Raw genomic sequence first — 21,448 nt, forward strand, 5'->3', positions numbered from 1 at the left:
TGGATGGCCCTGCACAGAGCCTCCTCCTGAGGCAAAGAAACCCAGCACCCCCGGTGGGGTGAATGTGGTGACCACACCACTTGCCAGGTTCCCAAAGTGGGTGTCACTCCCACTTTCCACTGAAGCAAAGCACAGCAATGTCCCAAGACCAGCTTCACCTTAAGTCCTCTCTCTGCTCAGCTGCACTGTTTCTGCATCAGCAGGCAACTCACCCTGGCCCTTTTGCAGCAATCCCCAGGACAGCGAACTCCAGGGACTGTCAACCTCTTCCTTACATCTGCCATGCAGCAGCAGTAGGCAGGAGCAGAGACATGTGTCCCAGGGTCCACATGGGTCCCAGGGTCCAGAGCGACAGAGACTCGGGGCATGAGGGTGGATACTGCTCAGTTGCACAAGGGTCAGGGTGGCACACTTGGCAGCCTTGGGGATGCTGGGTATGGGGATGTGGGGCACCGGGATCACCCTGCTACAACTGCCACTCCTGCAGCCACTGCTACCACCACTGCTCATGCCTCCCCACTGCAGCTGGCATGGTGGGAGTGGCCACTCCTGACGGCCTGCTGCTGCCATCAGTATCGTGGGGGAAACTGCCACCATCATTCAGTTACCTCCCACTGGGTCTCTCCTACGACACATGGGAAATATGGATATTAGAAGATGAGATTGGGGTGGGGATATAGCCAAACTATATATAAGGAGCTCGACCAGTTTGATAGGAAAAATCTAATAATCCAATTTTTAAATGAACAAAAGATCTGAATAGACATTTCTCAAAAGACATACAAATATCAATGAGACATATGTAAAAAATGCTCAACGTAATTAATCATTAGAAAAATGCAAATTAAATCTGCAATGAGATATTATCCTAGTGCAGTTCCAATGGCTTTCATCCAAGACAGTAATGAATACTGGCAAGAAAGGGAAACCTTTGTACACTATTGGTGTGAGTGTAAATTAGTACAACCACTATAAAGAGTACTATGGAGCTTCCTCATAAAACTGAAAGTAGGACTACTTTTGGGTATGTATCCAGCAGTCCTACCTCTGGATATCCCTCTGGATATATTTCATTTCTTTCAGGTATATATCCAGCGGTAGGAATGGATATATACCCGAAAGAAATGAAATCAATACATCAAAGAGATACCTGCAATCCCATGTTTAATGCAGCACTATTCACAGTAGCCAAGATATAAAATCAGCCTAAGTGCCTATCAATGAATTAATAAATAAGTAAAATGTGGTACATAAACACAATGGAAAATTGTTCAGTTATAAGAAATGAAATCTTATTTTTTGCATTAATGTGGATAGAAATCGAAGACATTATATTATGTAAAATAAGCCAGGTGTAGAAAGACAAATTTTAAATGTTCTTTCTAATATGTGGAAACTAAAAATTAAACCAATTGAATTCATAGATATAGAGAGGAGAATGATGGTCACCAGAGGCTGGCAAGGTTAGTGGGTAGAGGGCAAAATGTGGGGATGGTTAATGGGTGCAACAATATAGTTAGAATAAATAAAAAGTAGTAGTTGATAGCAAAACACAATGACTATAATCAACAATAATTTATTTTATATTTTAAAATAACTAAAAATATTTAATTGGAATGTTTCTAACAATAATATTTGATAAATGTTTGAGACAATGGATACTCCAATTACCCTGATGTGATTATCACACATTGGATACTGTGTCAGAACATCTCATATATCTCATAAATATATATACCTGTTATGTAACCTTAATAATTAAGAATAAAAAAACAAATCAGCTATATTGAATTTTCTGTCCAAAAGGTCACATATCTCTGTCACACTGGGATTGGCCTCTAGTTCCATATTCAGTTTGTTTAGTGAGGTCATGTTATTGTGGATGTTTTTGATGTTTCTGTATTTACCTTGTTTCCTGGGCATTGATGAGTTAGTCATTTATTCTAACATTCACAGTCTTAGTTAGCTTCTTTGTACACTCATCCTGCTTGAGAAGCTTTTCATGTACTCAAAGAGAATTGAGTGTTGTGATCTAAGTCTTTGTTCACTGCAGCTGTATCACCACAGAGACACATACCAAGCCTAGTAATACTGAGTCTCTTGCAGACTCATACCATCTGGGCACACTTGGGTAAGGTCTGGAAGAATTCCCTGATCACCAGGCAGAGTCTCTTCTTTCATTTCTTGACTTTCCTCCAAACGGAAGGAGTCTCTCTTTTCCTGCTTGACTGCCAGGAGTTGGGGGAGAGGTGATGCAAACACTCCCTTGGCCACCACAACTGGGACTGCACTGGTTTACACCTAATCCAGCACAGTGCTGGGTCTTGCCAAAGGCCCTTGAAGACTACTGCTTGGCCACCTCTGACATTTCTTCAAGGCCTGAGTGCTCTTTAGTTAGCAGGTGGTAAGTCCTTTCAAGATTAGGTGTCCTTTTTTGAGAGATATAGGTTCCCTTCTGATTGTAGGAGAGTCTTGGAATGCCACCCAGGAGCTATGGCCTGAAATTTGGGGCTTCAGGAATCTGCTTGGTGCTTTATTTTATTAGTACCAAGCATGAAATGATATTTAGGCTATAAGGCAAAATTTTCTGTGCTCTACCCTCTTCTTTGCCTAGAAGGAAGGAGTCTTTTACCAAGCTGAACTGCCTGAAGTTGCAGGAGGGATGATGTGAGCATTGCCTTGGCCACCATAGCAGATGTCTGATGGGGCCATGTGAAATTCAAGTCCAATGGCTCTGAGTCCAGTGTTGCACCCAGTTTTGTGCAAGGACTGCAGTCCTTGTGGCTTCACTGCTTTTCAAACTTATTCAGGACTAAGGGTCACTACAATTATTGAGTGTTGGAGCTAGCTGAAACTCTGGTTCCCACCATTAGGATGGAGTATTTTCCTCTGGGTGGGGATTGTCTAAATGCTTTCTTTATGGGGGATAATAGAATTCTGCCCTGTGTTATGTACCACTGTGACAGGGCAGCACTATGTTCCAATGAATAGTTCCACAATCATTTCACTCTCTCTCCCCCAAGCACAAAGATACTCTCCATGCCCTCCTGGGAGACAAGGGAGGTGTGATGTAGGCAATGCATAATTATCTTTCCTGTTGTCTTCAGAACCTTGTTTCTTTGATATGAGGTTAAAACAAGGTACTGTGATTGCTCACCTGATTTTTGGTTCTTATGTAGGTGTTTTGTTGCATAGTTTATTGTTCAATTTTATTTTCCTATAGTGGGTGATGATTGCTGGAAGGTTCTCTTCAACTATCTTATTCTGCCATCCACTTGAGTTTTAAAAACTATATTCAGACTAAATCTATGCCTTTTAATTTAACAAAAAAAGCCACAATACTTAGAACAGTGGCATAAACATAATAGGATTCTAAATAATGTAGTTGCAATATGTTTTAGTTACCATAGCATCACAATAAAAGGAATAAGTAATTTTTGTTAGAGGAATTCAAAGCAAGTTTTATAAAGTAAATGACATATAAAGTGGATATTTTAAGGGAGGGTAGGAGTTGTTAAACAAAGGTGGGAGTTAGGGAAAAGTGAAAGGTGATCTCAAATGTAGGCAGCATGACAGAGTAATTACAGACATGGGATTCGGAGTGAGACAAATGTGGGTTTGAAGCCTTGCTTTACCACTTAGCAAATGCATAATTTTGGACAAGTGATTTTACCCCTCTGAACTTTGTTTTCTTAATCTGTAAAATAGAGCTATAAATACCCCATATAATATGAGTGTTATAAAGATGTAATTCATGTATACAAAAGTGATCAGCAGTTTTTGACATATAGGTTAAATAAATAGTGCCAAAATTTTGAGCTAGATAAACTTAGCTTAATAGTGAACATATTTTTTAAAAAATAGTTGCTAAATTAAATCTACATTTATAATGATATGGTGCACACCAAAATTAAACTCCAAGTAGCCTTGTGTCAGAGGTTTCTTTTTTGTTGAGTTTCTTGAATATTCTGAAAACAAAATGGATTATGAGCAAACTAGTTTCTAAACATTTTACCCATCATCAGAAGTATTCATTTTTTACTTGCAAATAAATAAAGTTTTTAAAGTACTTACTACTGGCCAGTTTATTTTATACAGTTTCATTGTCTTTTTAAACAGATACCCCTTATTTGTCTGCATTATAGAAGTTTTTCAGGCAAGCAAGGTACTGCAGCAGTAGAACAGAGATGAATGTGAGTAGGTTCTAAGACAACCCTATTAATTATCAAGTAGCCCCAGAGTGACTGGTTGTTGAAATAGCTGAATTTTTCTATGTTTTTCATAAACAGAAATTTTCTCCAAAGGAAACCTTTGGTGGATCTTCAATGCACTTGCATTCATGACAAGGGAGCACTGAAGTCAAAAGTTAAATGAACTATGTGATCAGAAGCCAAACTGAACCTAAGACATGTTGGAAATTTGCAAAAGGGAAGTGACATGACTGAAAGACACCACAGCAAATGTGCGTCAATGACTGACTGAATGCGTTCCTTTTCTATCATGATAATACATAGATACTCTGGAACTTAAATGGCATTTCATAAGGAATTTAGGAAAATAAAAATGAATTGTTTAAGTAATATGTCAGAATTGAAAGTGTGGTCTGTAACAGCTAAAACAGCTAGAGATTTCTGAGATTAATTTAGTATGTACACAAAATTAAAATCATTTAAAAATAATAATCAGCTATCATTTGTCTTTTTACTGTTGCTATAGAGTGAATGTTTATGTTGCTCCAAAATTTACATGCTGAAATCCTAACACACAGTGTGATAGTATTAGAAGTTGAACCCTTTAGGAGGTGCAATGGGAGGATCTGTCCTCATGAATAGAATTATTGTCCTCACAAAGAGACCCCAGAGAACTCCTTCACTCCAATAGCAAGTGAGGACATAGTAAAAAGACAAACAGAAAGTGAGTTCTCAAAAGATACTGAATCTGCTGTCACCTTGATTTTGGACTTCCCAGCCTTTAAAACTGTGAGAAATAAATTTATGTTGCGTACAAGCCAACCAATGCATATTATTATTTTTTTTTTATTGGATTTTAGGTTTTGGGGTACATGAGCAGAGCATGTAAGACAGTTGCGTAGGTACACACATGGCAGTGTGCTTTGCTTTCTTTTTCCCCTTCACCCACATTTGGCATTTCTCCCCAGGCTATCCCTCCCCACCTCCCCCTCCCACTGGCCCTCCCCTTTTCCCCCCAATAGACCCCAGTGTTTAGTACTCCCCTTTCTGTGTCCATGTGTTCTCATTTTTCATCACCCGCCTATGAGTGAGAATATGCAGTGTTTCGAATGTTCATTGCAGCACTGTTTAAAATAGCAAAGACCTGGAATCAACCCAAATGCCCATTGATAATAGACTGGATTGGAAAAATGTGGCACATATACACCATGGAATATTATGCAGCAATCAGAAATGATGAGTTTGTGTCGTTTGTAGGGACATGGATGAATCTGGAGAACGTCATCCTCAGCAAACTGACACAAGAACAGAAAATGAAACACCACATATTATTTTTCTTATAGCAGCCCAAATGGACTAAGGCCAATGTTAACACTGCATATAAGTGCAAAAGCACCAGTGGGTAAAACTGTCTGCAGCATAAATCAAGACAAATGCTTTCAACTGTGTTATTACTCATTGTACCATGCATACCATACACTCACAGAAAAACAATAAGCCCGGCCGGGTGCGGTGGCTCACGCCGGCACTTTGGGAGGCCGAGGCCGGTGGATCACGAGGTCAAGAGATCAAGACCATCCTGGTCAACATGGTGAAACCCCGTCTCTACTGAAAATACAAAAAATTAGCTGGGCGTGGTGGCGCTTGCCTGTAATCCCAGCTACTCAGGAGGCTGAGGCAGGAGAATTGCCTGAACCCAGGAGGCGGAGGTTGCGGTGAGCCGAGATTGCGCCATTGCACTCCAGCCTGGGTAACAAGCCTTTAGTATTTTGTTTGACCAAGTGAGAAACATGCATAAAACACTTCTGCTACATACCTGTAGTACAGTTGTCTCAGAAAACACTTAAGTTGTTTGAGTCATGAATTCAACTAGTACCTTTTTTTCTTGTTGTTCAACTGATATTATATGGCCAAATCAAAGAAGAGTTGTATAAAAACATTGTACTTCAGTTAGTAAATTTCTTGTTTCAAAAGTACATGGATTAGGAACACTTCTTTTTTGAGATTCAGTGCTGTAATTTATTTCTGCATGAGTAGTTATTTCTAGATTACATGTCTCCTTTATATAGTATTTTTCTGTCTTTGGGTTGTATCATTACCACAACTGATTATTTTTAAATTTTTTTGTATGTGAGTAACATCTTTACTGTTAATTTCCGAGATTTTGGTGCACCTGTCACCAGACCAGTGCACACTGTTCCCAATGTGTAGTCTTTTATCCTTCACGCGACTCCCACCCTTTCCCCTGAGCCCCCAAAGTCAATTGTATCATTTTTATACCTTTGCATCCTTATAACTTAGCTCTCACTTATTAGTGAGAAGATATGATGGTTGTTTTTTCATTCCTGAGTTACTTCACTTAGAATAATGGCTTTCAGTTCCATCCAGGTTGCTGTGAATGTCATTATTGCGTTCCTTTTTATGACTGAGAAGTTTTCTATGGTATATACATACATAACACATTTTTTATCCACTCATTGAATGATAGGCATTTAAACTAGTTCCGCATTTTTGCAAATGAAAATTGTGCTGCTATGAACATGTGTGTGCAAGGTTCTCTCTCTCTCTCTCTCTCTCTCTCTCTCTCTCTCTCTCTCTCTCTCTCGCATAATAACTTCTGTTCTTCTGGGTAGATACCCAGTAGTGGGATTGCTGAATGAAATGGTGGATCTATTTTAGTTATTTAAGGAATTTGCACACTGTTTTCCATAGTGGTTATACTAGTTTATATTTCCACCACCAGTGTAAAAGTGTTTCTGTTTTCACCACATCCACACCAACATCTATTATTATTTTTATTTAGTTAATTATTGTCATTCTTGAAGGAAAAGGGTGGTATTGCATTGCCGTTTTGATTTGCATTTCTCAGATAATTGTATCTTTGAGCATTTTAGAAATGTTTGTTCATTGTTTGTATATCTTTTTCTTCTTAGAATTGTCTGTTCATGTCATTTGCCCACTTTTTCATAGGATTATTTGCTTTTTTCATGTTAATTTTTTAAATATTTGTGTAGATTCAGGATATTAGTCTTTTGTAAGAAGTATTTTCTCCAACTTTCCGAATTGTCTGTTTACTCTGTTGATAACTTATTTTGCTATACAGAAGTTTTTAATTTAATTAAATCCCATCAATTTATCTTTGTTGTTGCATTTGCTTTTGTGTTCTTGGTCAAGAAATCCTTGCCTAAGACACATCTAGGATGATTTTTCTGATGTTATCTTCTGGAATTTTATGGCTTCAGATCCCATATTTAAGTTCTTGATACATCTTGAGTTTATTTTTGTATATAGTGAGAGATGAGAACCCAGTTTTATTCTTCTACAAATGGCTTGCCAATTATCGCAGGACCATTTGTTGAACAAGGTGGTCTTTTTCTCACTTTATGTTTTTCTACACTTTGCCAAACATCGGTTGGCTGTAAATATTTTGTTTTATTTCTGGGTTCTTCATTCTGTTCCATTGCTCTAAATGCCTACTTTTATACCAGTACCATACTGTTTTGGTGACTATGGTTTTATACTATAGTTTGAAATCAGGTAATGTGACACCTCTGGATTTATTCTTTTTGCTTGGTCTTACTTTTGTTATGTGGGCTCTTTTTGGTTCCATATGAATTTTAGGATTTTCTTTTCTAATTTGATGAAGAATAATGGTGGTATTTTGATGAAAATTGCATAGAATTTGTAGATTTCTTTGGGCAATCTGGTCAAATTGATAAGTATACTGCCAATTCTACCCATCCATGAGCATGGGATGTGTTTCCATTTGTTTATGTCATCTATGATTTCTTTCCGTAGTGTTTTGTACTTTTCCTTGTAGAATTATTTCACATTCTTGATCAGGTATATTGCTAAGTATTTTATTTTATTTGCAGCTATTGCAAAAGGAGTTGAGTTCTTTATTTGATGCTCAGCTTGGTCTCTGTTGGTGTATGGCAAAGCTGCTTATTTATGTACATTCATTTTGTATCCTGAAATTTTACTGAGTTCACTTACCAGCTCTAGGAGCTTTTTAGATGAGTCCTTAAGGCTTTCTAGGTATTACATGGTATCATCTGCAAAAGGTAACAGTTTGACTTTCTCTTTACCAAATTGGATGCCCTTTATTATTTTTATTTATTTTATTTAGTCTGATTGCTGTGGCTAGGACTTTCTATACTGAATAGGAGTGGTAAAAGTGTGCATTATTGTCTTTTTCCAGTTCTCAAAAGAGAATGTTTTTATCTTTTCTCCACTCAGTATAATGTTGACTGTGGGGTTTTCAAAGTTGGCTTTTATTGCCTTAAAGTATTTACCTTCTAGTACTAAACCAGTATTAGCCTTTCTAAAAATATACCAAAAAGTAAGAAGCATCAACGTAAAGAAGAATTTACATCAATGAATGGATAAAATAGCCAGTTAACATCAAATGACAGTAACCCTAAATTTAAGTTGACTAAATCCCCCAATCAAAAGATACAGACAAAACCTAATGGTATGCTATATCCAGACCCATTTCACATCCAAAGATTCACAAAGACTTAAAACAAAGGGTTGGAAAAAGATTTACCAACCAAATGAAGACCAAAAATAAATAAATTAATTAAAAGCAGGAGTTGCAATTCTTGCATCTGATAAAATAGATTTCAAAGCAACAAAGATATAGTGGTAAAAGGATCAGTGCAACAATAAGAGCTAACGATCCTAACACCCAGATGCATAAGACTCATAAAGAGATTTAGACTCAACGAGACAGAAAATTAATAAGGATATCCAGGACCTGAACTCAGATCTGGAACAAGTAAACTCAATAAATATTTATAGAGCTCTCCACTTTAAATATATGAAATATACATTTTCCACCTTAAATACACAAAATATTGATTGACCATTATTAATACCCAGTTTTAGAATAAAGCTACATTCCTGTTCTCTCTCCCTCTTTTTCTTCCTCTTTATTCCTCTCCTTCACTCCTTTTTTTTCTTTCTTTCAAAAAAAAAGTATTTACCTTCTAAGCCAATTTTGCTGAGGGTTTTACTCATAAAGCTATACTGGATTTTTTCAAATGCTTTTTCTGCATCTATTGAGATGATGTGATTTTTGTCTTTAATTCTGTTTATGTGGTGTATCACATTTATTGACTTGCATATGTTAAACCATCCCTGCATTCCTGGTATGAAACCCACCTGATGATGGTGGATTATTTTTTTGGTATGCTGCTGGATTCAGTTAGCTCGTATTTGTTGAGGATTTTTGCATTTTTGTTCATCATAGATATTGGTCTGCAGTTTTCTTTTTTTCTATATCTTTTTCTGGTTTTGGTATTACAGAGATACTGGCTTCAGGTAATGATTTAGGGAGAATTTCCTCTTTTTTTATACTGTGGAATCATGTCAATAGAATTGGTACCAATTTTTCTTTGAATGTCTGATAGAATTCAGCTGTGAATTTATCTGGTCCTGGACTGATTTGTTGCTGACTTTTTAATTACCGTTTCAATCTTGCTGCTTGTTATTGGTCTGTTCAGAGTTTCTACTTCTTTCTGGCTTTATCTTGGAGGGTTGTGTATTTCCAGGAATTTATTCATCTCCTCTCAGCTTTCTAGTTTATGTGCCTAAAGGTGTTCATAGTAGCCTTGAATGATCTATTGTATTTCTGTGATATCGGTTGTAATACTTTTCTTTTCATTTCTAATAGAGCTTATTTGAATCTTCTGTCTTCTTTTCTTGGTTTATCTCATGAATAGACTATCAATTTTATTTATCTTTTTAAAGAACAAGCTTTTGTTTTTATATGTCTTTTTAATCTTTTTGTTTTATTTTCATTTAGTTCTGCTCTACTCTTGGTTATTTATTTTCTTCTGTGGGGTTTAGGTTTAGTTTGTTCTTGTTTTTCTAGCTCTTTGAGATGTGACCTTATGTTGTCTATTTGTACTTTGTTTGAACTTTTCAAAGTAGACATTTAATGCTATGAACTTTCCTCTTAGCACTGCTTTTGCTGTATCCCACAGATTTTGGTAGCTTGTGTAATTATTGTCCCAGTTTAGAAGATTTTTGTTTAATTGTACTTTAGGTTCTGGGGTACATGTGCAGATCATGCAGAATTGTTGCATAGGTACACACATGGCAATGTGGTTTGCTGCCTCCATCTCCCTGTCACCTACATCTGGAATTCCCCCCCATGTTATCCCTCCTCAACCTCCCCATTCTCTGCTGTCCCTCCTTTGGCCCCCTCAACAGACCCCAGTGTGTGATGCTCCCCTCCCTGTGTCCATGTGTTCTCATTGTTCAACGCTCACCTATGAGTGAGAACATGTGGTGTTTGATTTTCTATTCTTGTGTCAGTTTGCTGAGAATGATGGCTTCTAGATTCATCCGTGTCTCTACAAAGGACAGGAACTCATCATTTTTTATGGCTGCCTAGTATTCCATGGTGTATATGTGCCACACTTTCCTGGTCCAGTTTATCATCAATGGGCATTTCAATTGGTTACAAGTCTTTGCTATTGTAAACAGTGCTGCTGTGAACATATGTGTGCATGTGTCTTTATAACAGAATGATTTACAATCCTTTGGGTATATACTCAGTAATGAGATTGCTGGGTCAAATGGAGTTTTTATTTCTAGGTCCTTGAGGAATAGCCACACTGTCTTCCACAATGGTTGAACTAGTTTACCCTCCCACCAACAGTGTAAAACTCCCACTTCTATGTGAGTCTGATGGACTTACCTTGGTGGGTAACCTGACCTTTCTCTCTGGCTGCCCTTATCAATTTTTCTTTCATTTCATCCCTGGTGAATCTGATGATTATGTGCCTTGGGGTTGCTCTTCCTGAGGAATATTTTTGTGATGTTCTCTGTATCTCCTAGACTTGAATGGTGGCCTGGCTTGATAGGTTGGGGAAGTTCTCCTGGATAATATCCTGAAGAGTGTTTTCCAGCTTGGATTCATTCTCTCCCTCACATTCAGGTACATCTATCACATCATCCCATATTTCTTGGAGGCTTTGTCCATTTCTTTTTATTCTTTCTTCTCTATTCTTGCCTTCTCATTTTATTTCATTGAGTTGATCTTCAATCTCTGATATCCTTTCCTCTGCTTGGTCAATTTGGCTATTGAAACTTGTGTATGTTTCTTGAAGTTCTCGTGCAGTGTTTTTCAGCTCCATCAAGTTGTTTATGTTCTTCTCTAAGCTGTTTATTCTAGTTAGCATAGTTAGCATCTCATCTAACCTTTTTAATCTAGTTTCTTAGTTTCTTTGCATTGGGTTAGCACATGTTCTTTTAGCTCTGAGAAGTTTGTTATTACCCACCTTCTGAAGCCTCTTTCTGTCAATTCATCAGATTCATTCTCCAGCCATCTTTGATCCCTAGCTGGTGAGGAGTTGTGTTCCTTTGGAAGAAGAAAGGCCTTCTGATTTTTGATGTTTTCATTCTTTTTGTTCTGGTTTCTTCCCATCTTAGTGGTTTATCTACCTGTGGTCTTTGTAGTTGGTGAATTTCAGATGGGGTCTCTGAGTGTATGTCCTTTTTGTTGATGATGAAGTTATTTCTTTCTGTTTCTTAGTTTTCCTTCTGTCAGGCTCCTCTGCTGCATGACTGCTGGAGGTCCACTCCAGACCCTGTTTGCCTGGGGATCACCCACAGGAGCTGCACAACAGAAAGGGTTGCTGCCAGTTTCTTCTTCTGTTATCTTCATCCCAGAAGGGTACCTGCCAGATGTTGCCCTGAGCTCTCCTTTATGAGGTGTCTCTTTGGGTATATGAGGGTTGTGGAGCTGCTTGAGGTGACAGTCTGTCCCTTATAAGAGCTCATGTGCTGTGCTGGGAGCTCCATTGTTCTGTCCAGAGATGCTAGTCAGGAAGTTTCAAGTCTGCTGCAGTGCAACTCATAACCACCTGTTTTCCTAGGTGCTCTGTCCTAGGAAGGTTGGCTTTATTTATAAGCTCCTCTCGTGCTGCTGCCTTCCTTCATAGGTGCCCTGCCCCACACGGAGTAGTCTAGTCACAACCTGCCAGCAGAGGTGTTGCTGAGCTGCCACAGGCTCTGCCCAGCTACTGGTAGTGGTGGACTGCCTCAATAGTGGTTGTCGTTCTTTCCCTCACTGAGCTGGACCATCCTGGTTCCAGCTGCTCTTGCTGAGAAACTCTCAATCCGGAGTGTTTCATATTGCTTGTTTTGTGGGGGTGTTACCCGCTGAGTCAGATCACTTGGCTCCCTGTCTCTGCCCCCTCCCTTTCAGTTGAATCAGTGACTCTGTCTCCCAGGTGTTCTAGGTGCCAATTGAAATGGCAGCCCAGATTTGTTTGAGTTTCTGTGCACTAAGTTGGCACTGGATAAAACCACTGTGCTAAAAACTTGTGGTGCTTTTTGACCCTGGGAATCTCTTGGTCTGTGGGCAGTGAAAATTTGTGTGAAAATGTGGTGAACACTCACCCTCTGCATTGTTCTTGCTGGAACTGCAATCTTGAGCTGTTCCTATTCAGCCATCTTGGATCCTCCCTCCCTTGAAGGGATTTTTAATTTCCATCTTGATTTCATTGTTGACCCAGTGATCATTCAGGAGCATGTTGTTTAATTTTCACATATATGCATGCTATTGTGGGTTCCTTTGGAAGTTGATTTCCAATTTTATTCCACCATGGTCTGAGAGTACTTACTACAATTTTGGTTTATGTTTTAATTTGTTGAGACTTGTTTTGTGGCTTATCATATAGTCTATGTTGGAGAATGTTTCATGTGCTTATGAATAGAATGTGTGTTATGCAGTTGCTGTGTAGAATGATCTGTAAATATCTGTTAAGTCCATTTGTTTTAGCATATTGTTAAAAGTTCACTGTTTCTTTGTTGATTGCCTCTCTTGATTATCTGTCTAGTGCTGTAAAAGGAGTACTGAATTCCCCCACTATTAATGTGTTGCATTCCATCTCATTTCTTAGGTCTTGTAGTAACTGTTTTATAAATTCAAGAGCTTCAGTTTTAGGTGTATATATATTTAGAATTGTGACATTTTTGTCTTGGACTAATTCTTTTATTATTTTATAATGATCATCTTTGTCTTTTTAGTTTGCTGCTACTTTAAATTTTTCATGATATAAGCATAGCTAATTTTCTTTACTTTTGGTGTGCATTTCCATGGAATATCTTTTTTCACCTCCTTCCTTTAAGTTTATGTGAATTCTTACGTGTCAAGTAAGTCTCTTGAAGACAGCAGATACTTGTTTGGTGAATTCTTATCCATTTTCTCATTCTGTACATTTTAAGTGAAGCATTTAGGTAATTTATAATCAATATAAATATTGAGATGTAAGGTACTATTCTATTCAGAGTGCCTTTGTTACCCAAATACCTTGTTGTTGTTGTTTTTTCAATTGTGTTTTTGTTTTATATGCCCTATGAGATTTATGCTCTAAGAAAATTCAATTTTGATATATTTTGAAGATTTGTTTCAACATTTATAGCTTTTTTAAAGCAGTTATTGTGATGGCTTGATAGTGATGGACTCCCTTAGCAATTGTTTGTCTGAAAAAGACTGTATGTTTCCTTCATTTTTAGCATTAGTTTCAATGGATACAAAATTTGGGGCTGATAATTGTTTTGCCTGAGGAAACTAAAAATAGAACCTCAATTTCTTCTAGCTTGTGGGGTTTTTGCTGATAAATCTACTGTTAACTTGATAGTGTTTTCTTTATATGTTTACATGATGCTTTTGTCTCACAACTCTTAAGATTCTTTCCTTAATGTTGACTTTAGATAATTTGATGACTGTGCACCAAGGCAATGATTTTTTTGTGATGAATTTTTCAGATGTCCTTTGAGCTTCTTATATTTGAATATCTAGATGTGTAGCAAGGCTGAGGAAGTTTTCCTCGATTGTTCCTTCATATATGTTTTTCGAACTTCTCAATTTCTCTTCTTCCTTGGGAACACCAATTATTCTTAGGTTTGGTCATTTAACATAATTCCAAACTTTTTAGAGGCTTTGTTTATTTTGTAATTTTTTTCTTTGACTTTGTTGGATTGGGTTAACTCAAAAGCCTTGTCTTCAAGCTCTGAAGTACTTTTTTCTACTTGTTTGATTTGATTGCTGAGACTTTCCAGTGCCTTTTCCATTTATCTGTGTCCTTTATTTCCTGTTGTGATTGCTTTTTATTTATACTATTTCAATGAATATTTTTTCATTTGCATCTGTATGTTTTTTTCTAATTTCTTTAAGTTGTCTGGGGGATTGATCAGGGTGGTTGGCAAAATTATAAACATTATAGAATAATTGCAAACCTTCCTGGAAGGCTGGGAAGATTTTGTAAAAGCTTCAAGAAAGAATGGGCAAAGCAGCTAGTTCTTTTATCTTGGGGCTGGAAGCATATGGCAGTTAACAGGGCAATACAAAGGAGTTTATCTAAATGGCTTTTTGTCTTAAGATCACTGCCTTCTACTCACCTGGTAGGCAGAAGTTAATTACCCTCTAATGGTGTTTATCCAAGGACACTTGTCCTTTGATCTATACAAAATAAAAACCCTCAGGGCTAGTGAGTCAGGCTCGCAGCCATTAACTCCTTTGGGTGAAGGCCTGGTCACCTCAGCCCTCTCTTTCACTGAAAATCTGTGTCTGAGTAAATTTATTCAACTTTCCTTGGGTCAGGATCTGCCTGTGGACCCTGACAAAGTTGGACATGGTGCCTCCTTTATTTGCTTAAAAATCAACCTTCTGAATTTTCTTTCTGGCAAATCAGAGATTTTTATCTTGGTTTAGATCCATTGCTGTTGAGCTAGTGTGATTTTTGCCAGGTGTTAAAGACACTTGTTTTGTCATGTTAGAAGAACGTTGTTTTATTTTGTTTTGTTTCTTATCATTTGAGTAGACTATGTAAGAAGGAAGATCTGGGATTTAATCGCTGCTGTTCAGATTATTTTGTCCCATGTAGTGCTCCCTAGATTTGTTGCTCTCCCTCTTTCCCTACATATGAGACTTTCTCAGAGCCATAGTGCAGTGATTGTGTTGCATCTGACCGAGCACAGAAAGTCAACACCAAGACAAAAGTATGCCAAATTGCAGGGTTTATTGCCGGCGACCACGGAGGACTCACGTCTCTCCAGCCCCTGGCCCTGTAAGAAGGATGACAAGACCTTTTTATACGCACAAAACCACCTTGGGAGTGGGGGTGAAGAGCGGAGATGGGATGAAAGGTTGTAAATCACCTCCTGGGCAGAGAGGAGTTTGAGGGGTGCTCCAGACATTCCAAGGGCCAGGGGACTTTTGTCATTCCGATTGCCACTTAAGTGGTTTACAGAGGTCAAGATAAACATTAGTTTATACATTATTTGGGCATGTGAGGGCTCCACAGATTTTTTAGTTACTTAGCACCAGGATGGAATTATCCGGGGGTGCTTACTCTGGTCATTACTGGTAAAGAAAGGCCAGCAATTCCGGCAGTTACAGATAAGAGAAGGTATGCAGCTTTACCTCTTTGCAAAGTAAACTAGCAGTCTTACAAAGGCCAAGGCTAGCATTCATTGTGAGGAGAATGGAAACAGTTTTGTCCTTTTTTTTTTTCTTTTTTTCTTTCCTTTCTTTTTCTTTTTTATTGCATTTTAGGTTTTGGGGTACATGTGCAGAGCATGCAATACAGTTGCATAGGTACACACAGGGCAGTGTGCTTTGTTTGCTTTCTCCCCTTCACCCACATTTGGTATTTCTCCCCTGGCAATCCCTCCCCACCTCCCCCTCCCACTGGCCCTCCCCTTTTCCCCCTATAGACCCCAGTGTTTAGTGCTCCCCTCCCTGTGTCCATGTGTTCTCATTTTTCATCACCCGCCTATGAGTGAGAATATGCGGTGTTTCATTTTCTGTTCTTGTGTCAGTTTGCTGAGAATGATGTTCTCCAGATTCATCCATGTCCCTATAAACGACACGAATTCATCATTTCTGATTGCTGCATAATATTCCATGGTGTATATGTGCCACATTTTCCCAATCCAGTCTATCATTGATGGGCATTTGGGTTGATTCCAGGTCTTTGCTATTGTAAACAGTGCTGCAATGAACATTCGTGTGTATGGGTCCTTGTAGTAGAATGATTTATAGTCCTTTGGATATATACCCAGTAATGGGATTGCCGGGTCAAATGGGATTTCTATTTCTAAGACCTTGAGGAATCGCCACACCATCTTCCACAATGGTTGGACTAATTTACACTCCCACCAACAGTGTAAAAGTGTTCCTTTTTCTCCACATCCTCTCCAGCATCTGTTGTCTCCAGATTTTTTAATGATCGCCATTCTAACTGGCGTGAGATGGTATCTCAGTGTGGTTTTGATTTGCATCTCTCTGATGACCAGTGACGATGAGCATTTTTTCATATGATTGTTGGCCTCATATATGTCTTCTTTCGTAAAGTGTCTGTTCATATCCTTTGACCACTTTTGAATGGGCTTGTTTGTTTTTTTCCTGTAAATCAGTTTGAGTTCTTTGTATATTCTGGATATCAGCCATTTGTCAGATGGGTAAACTGCAAAATTTTTTTCCCATTCTGTTGGTTGCTGATTCACTCAAGTGACTGTTTCTTTTGCCGTGCAGAAGCTGTGGAGTTTCATTAGGTCCCATTTGTCTATTTTGGCATTTGTTGCCAATGCTTTTGGTGTTTTGTTCATGAAGTCCTTGCCTACTCCTACGTCCTGGATGGTTTTGCCTAGATTTTTTTCTAGGGTCTTTGTGGTGCCAGGTCTTATGTTTAAGTCTTTAATCCATCTGGAGTTAATTTTAGTGTAAGGTGTCAGGAAAGGGTCCAGCTTCTGCTTTCTGCACATGGCTAGCCAGTTTTTCCCAACACCATTTATTAAACAGGGAATCCTTTCCCCATTGCTTGTTTTTGTCAGGTTTATCAAAGATTGTATGGTTGTAGATATGTTGTGTTGCCTCTGATGCCTCTGTTTTGTTTCATTGTTCTATATCTCTGTTTTGGTATCAGTACCATGCTGTTTTGATTACTACATCCTTGTAGTATAGTTTGAAATCCGGTAGTGTGATGCCCCCCGCTGTGTTCTTTTTGCTTAGAATTGACTTGGCTATGCGGGCTCTCTTTTGGTTTCATATGAGGTTCATGGTGTGTTTCCAGTTCTGTGAAGAAAGTCAATGGTAGCTTGATGGGAATAGCATTGATTTTGTAAATTACTTTGGGCATTATAGCCATTTTCACAATATTAATTGTTTTTAACCATGAACATAGAATGTTTCTCCATCTGTTTGTGTCCTCTCTTATTTTGTTGAGCAGTAATTTGTAGTTTTCCTTGAAGAGGTCCCTTACGTTCCTTGTGAGTTGTATTCCTAGGTATTTTATTGTTTTTGTAGCAATTGTGAATGGCTGTTCATTCTTGATTTGGCTCTCTTTAAGTCTATTATTGGTGTAGAGGAATGCTTGTGATTTTTGTACATTGATTTTATATCCTGAGACTTTGCTGAAGTTGCTTATCAGTTTCAGGTGTTTTTGGGCTGAGGCGATGGGGTCTTTTGGTATACTATCATGTCGTCTGCAAATAGAGACAATTTGGCTCCCACCTTTCCTATTTGAATGCCCTTTATTTTTTTTTTTCTTGCCTGATTGCTCTGGCTAGAACTTACAGTACTATATTGAATAGGAGTGGTGAAAGAGGTCATCCTTGTCTAGTGCTGGATTTCAAAGGGAATGCTTCCAGTTTTTGCCCATTCAGTATGATATTGGCTATTGAATTGTCGTAAATAGCTTTTATTACTTTGAGATACGTTCCATTGATACCGCGTTTATTGAGGGTTTTTAGCATAAAGGGCTGTTGAATTTGTCGAATGCCTTCTCTGCCTCCATTGAGATAATTATGTGGTTTTTGGTTTTGGTTCCATTTATGTGGTGAATTACGTTTATAGACTTGCATATGTTGAACCAGCCTTGCATCCCCGGGATGAATCCTACTTGATCACAGTGGATAAGCTTTTTGATGTGCTGTTGCAATCGGCTTGCCAATATTTAGTCGAAGATTTTTGCATCTATGTTCATCATGGATATGGCCTGAAGTTTTCTTTTCTCGTTGAGTCTCTGCCGGGTTTTGGTATCAGGATGATGTTGGTCTCATAAAATGATTTGGGAAGGATTCCCACTTTTCAGATAATTTGGAATAGTTTCAAAAGGAATGGTACCAGCTCCTCTTTGTGTGTCTGGTAGAATTCAGCTGTGAACCCATCCGGACCTGGGCTTTTTGTGTGTGGTAGGCTCTTAATTGCTGCCTCGACTTCTGACCTTGTTATTGGTCTATTCATAGTTTCAGCTTCCTCCTGGTTTAGGCTTGGGAGGACACAGGAGCCCAGGAATTTGTCCATTTCTTCCAGGTTTACTAGTTTATGTGCATAGAGTTGTTTGTAATATTCTCTGATGATGGTTTGAATTTCTGTGGAATCTGTGGTGATTTCCCCTTTATCATTTTTTATTGCATCTATTTGGTTGTTGTCTCTTTTCTTTTTAATCAATCTGGCTAGTGGTCTGTCTATTTTGTTGATCTTTTCAAAAGACCAGCTCTTGTATTTATTGATTTTTTGAAGGGTTTTTCGTGTCTCAATCTCCTTCCGTTCAGCTCTGATCTTAGTTATTTCTTGTCTTCTGCTGGGATTTGAGTTTTTTTGATCTTGCTCCTCTAGCTCTTTCAATTTTGATGATAGGGTGTCAATTTTGAATCTCTCCATTCTCCTCATATGGGCACTTATTGCTATATATTTTCCTCTAGAGACTGCTTTAAATGTGTCCCAGAGATTCTGGCATGTTGTGTCTCTGTTCTCATTGGTTTCAAATAACTTCTTTTTTTTGCCTTCATTTTATTGTTTATCCAGTTAACATTCAAGAGCCAGTTATTCAGTTTCCATGAAGCTGTGAGGTTCTGGGTTCGTTTCTGAATTCTGAGTTCTAACTTGATTACACTATGGTCTGAGAGACTGTTTTTTATTATTTCAGTGGTTTTGCATTTGCTGAGGAATGCTTTACTTCCAATGATGTGGTCAATTTTAAGGTAGGTGTTATGCGGTGCTGAGAAGAATGTATATTCTCTGGATTTGGGGTGGAGAGTTCTGTAAATGTCTATTAGGTTTGCTTGTTCCAGGTCTGAGTTCAAGCCCTGGATATCCTTGTTGATTTTCTGTCTGGTTGATCTGTCTATTATTGACAGTGGAGTATTAAAGTCTCCCACTATTCTTGTGTGGGAGTCTAAGTCTCTTTGTAAGTCATTAAGAACTTGCCTTATGTGTCTGGGTGCTTCTGTATTGGGTCCATATATGTTTAGAATTGTTAGCTTTTCTTGTTGTATCAATCCTTTTACCATTATGTAATGGCCTTCTTTGTCTCTTTTGACCTTTGTTGCTTTAAAGTCTATTTTATCAGAGATGAGAATTGCACCTCCTGCTTTTTTTTGCTCTCCATTTGCTTGGTAAATCTTCCTCCATCCCTTTATTTTGAGCCTTTTTGTATCTTTGCAGGTGAGATGGGTTTCCTGGATATAGTACACTGATGGGTTTTGGTTTTCTAATCCAATTTGCCAGTCTGTGTCTTTTGATTGGTGCGTTTAGTCCATTTACATTTAGGGTTAGTATTGTTATGTGTGAATTTGATACTACCATTTTGATGCTTGCTGGCTGTTTTGCCCATTAGTTGATGCAGATTCTTCATTATGTTGATGCTCTTTAACATTTAGTGTGATTTTGAAATGGCTGGTACTGGTTGTTTTTTTCTATGTGTAGTGCCTCTTTCTGGAGCTCTTGTAAATCAGGCCTGGTGGTGACAAAATCTCTGAGTACTTGCTTGTTCGCAAACGATTTTATTTTTTCTTCACTTATGAAGTTCAGTTTGGCTGGATATGAAATTCTGGGTTGAAAGTTCTTTTCTTTAAGGATGTTGAATATTGGCCCCCACTCTCTTCTTGCTTGTAGAGTTTCTGCCAAGTGATCTGCTGTGAGTCTGATGGGCTTCCCTTTGTGGGTGACCCGACCTTTCTCTCTTGCTGCCCTTAGTATTTTCTCCGTTATTTCAACCCTGGTGAATCTGATGATTATGTGCCTTGGGGTTGCTCTTCTTGCAGAATATCTTTGTGGTGTTCTCTGTATTTTCTGCATTTGTGTGTTGGCCTGTCTTGCTAGGTGGGGGGAATTTCTCTGGATAATATCCTGAAGAGTATTTTCCAGCTTGGATTCATTCTCTTCGCCGTATTCTGGTACACCTGTCAAACGTAGGTTAGGTCTCTTCACATAGTCCCACATTTTTTGGAGACTCTGTTCATTCCTTTTTGCACTTTTTTCTCTAATCTTGGTTTCTCATTTTATTTCATTGAGTTGATCTTCGATTTCTGATATTTTTACTTCTGCTTGGTCAATTGGGCTGTTGAAACTTGTGCATGCTTCGTGAAGTTCTCGTATTGTGTTTCTCAGCTCCTTCAATTCATTCATATTCCTCTCTAAGTTATCCATTCTTGTAATCATTTCCTCAAATCTTTTTTCAAGGTTCTTAGTTTCTTTGCATTGATTTAAAACATGTTCTTTTAGCTTACAAAAGTTTCTCATTATCTATTTTCAGAATTCTAATTTTGTCATTTCGTCACAGTCATTCTCTGTCCAGCTTTGTTCCCTTGCTGGTGAGGAATTTTGGTCTTTTGTAGGAGTCGCGGTGTTCTGGTTTCAGGTGTTTTCCTCCTTTTTGCGCTGGTTTCTTCCCATCTTTGTGGATTTATCCACCTGTCGTCTGAGTAGTTGCTGACTTTTCGATTGGGTCTCTGAGTGGATGCACAGATTGTTGATGATGAATTATTTCTGTTACTTGGTTTTCCTTCTACCTGTCTAGGCCCTCCACTGTACAACTGCTAAGGTTCACTCTAGGCCCTGCTTGTCTGGGGTGTACCTATAGCAGCTGTGGACCAGTGAGGGATTCTATCAGTTTCTTTTTCTGCTATCTTTGTTTCAGAATTATGCCTGCCAAATATCAGTCTTCTGGATATAAAGAGGGCAGGGAGCTGCTTGAGGAGACAGTATGTCCCTTATAGGAGCTCAAGTGCTGATCTGTGAGCTCTGTTGTTCATTCAGGGCTGTTAGGCTGCTACATTTAATTCTACTGCAGCAGACATCATTAAAAAAAACCTTTTTGTCTCAGATGCTCTGTCTCGGGGGTTTGGGGTTTTCTTTATGTGTCTGTTGCACTGTTCTGCCCAGCTAGGAGGCAGTCTAGTCACTATTTGCCTGCTGTGGCTATGCCCTGCTGGTGTGAGGTCTGCCCTATTGC

The sequence above is a fragment of the Callithrix jacchus genome, chromosome X, assembly GCF_049354715.1.
Source record: "Callithrix jacchus isolate 240 chromosome X, calJac240_pri, whole genome shotgun sequence".
Lineage (NCBI taxonomy): Eukaryota > Metazoa > Chordata > Mammalia > Primates > Cebidae > Callithrix > Callithrix jacchus.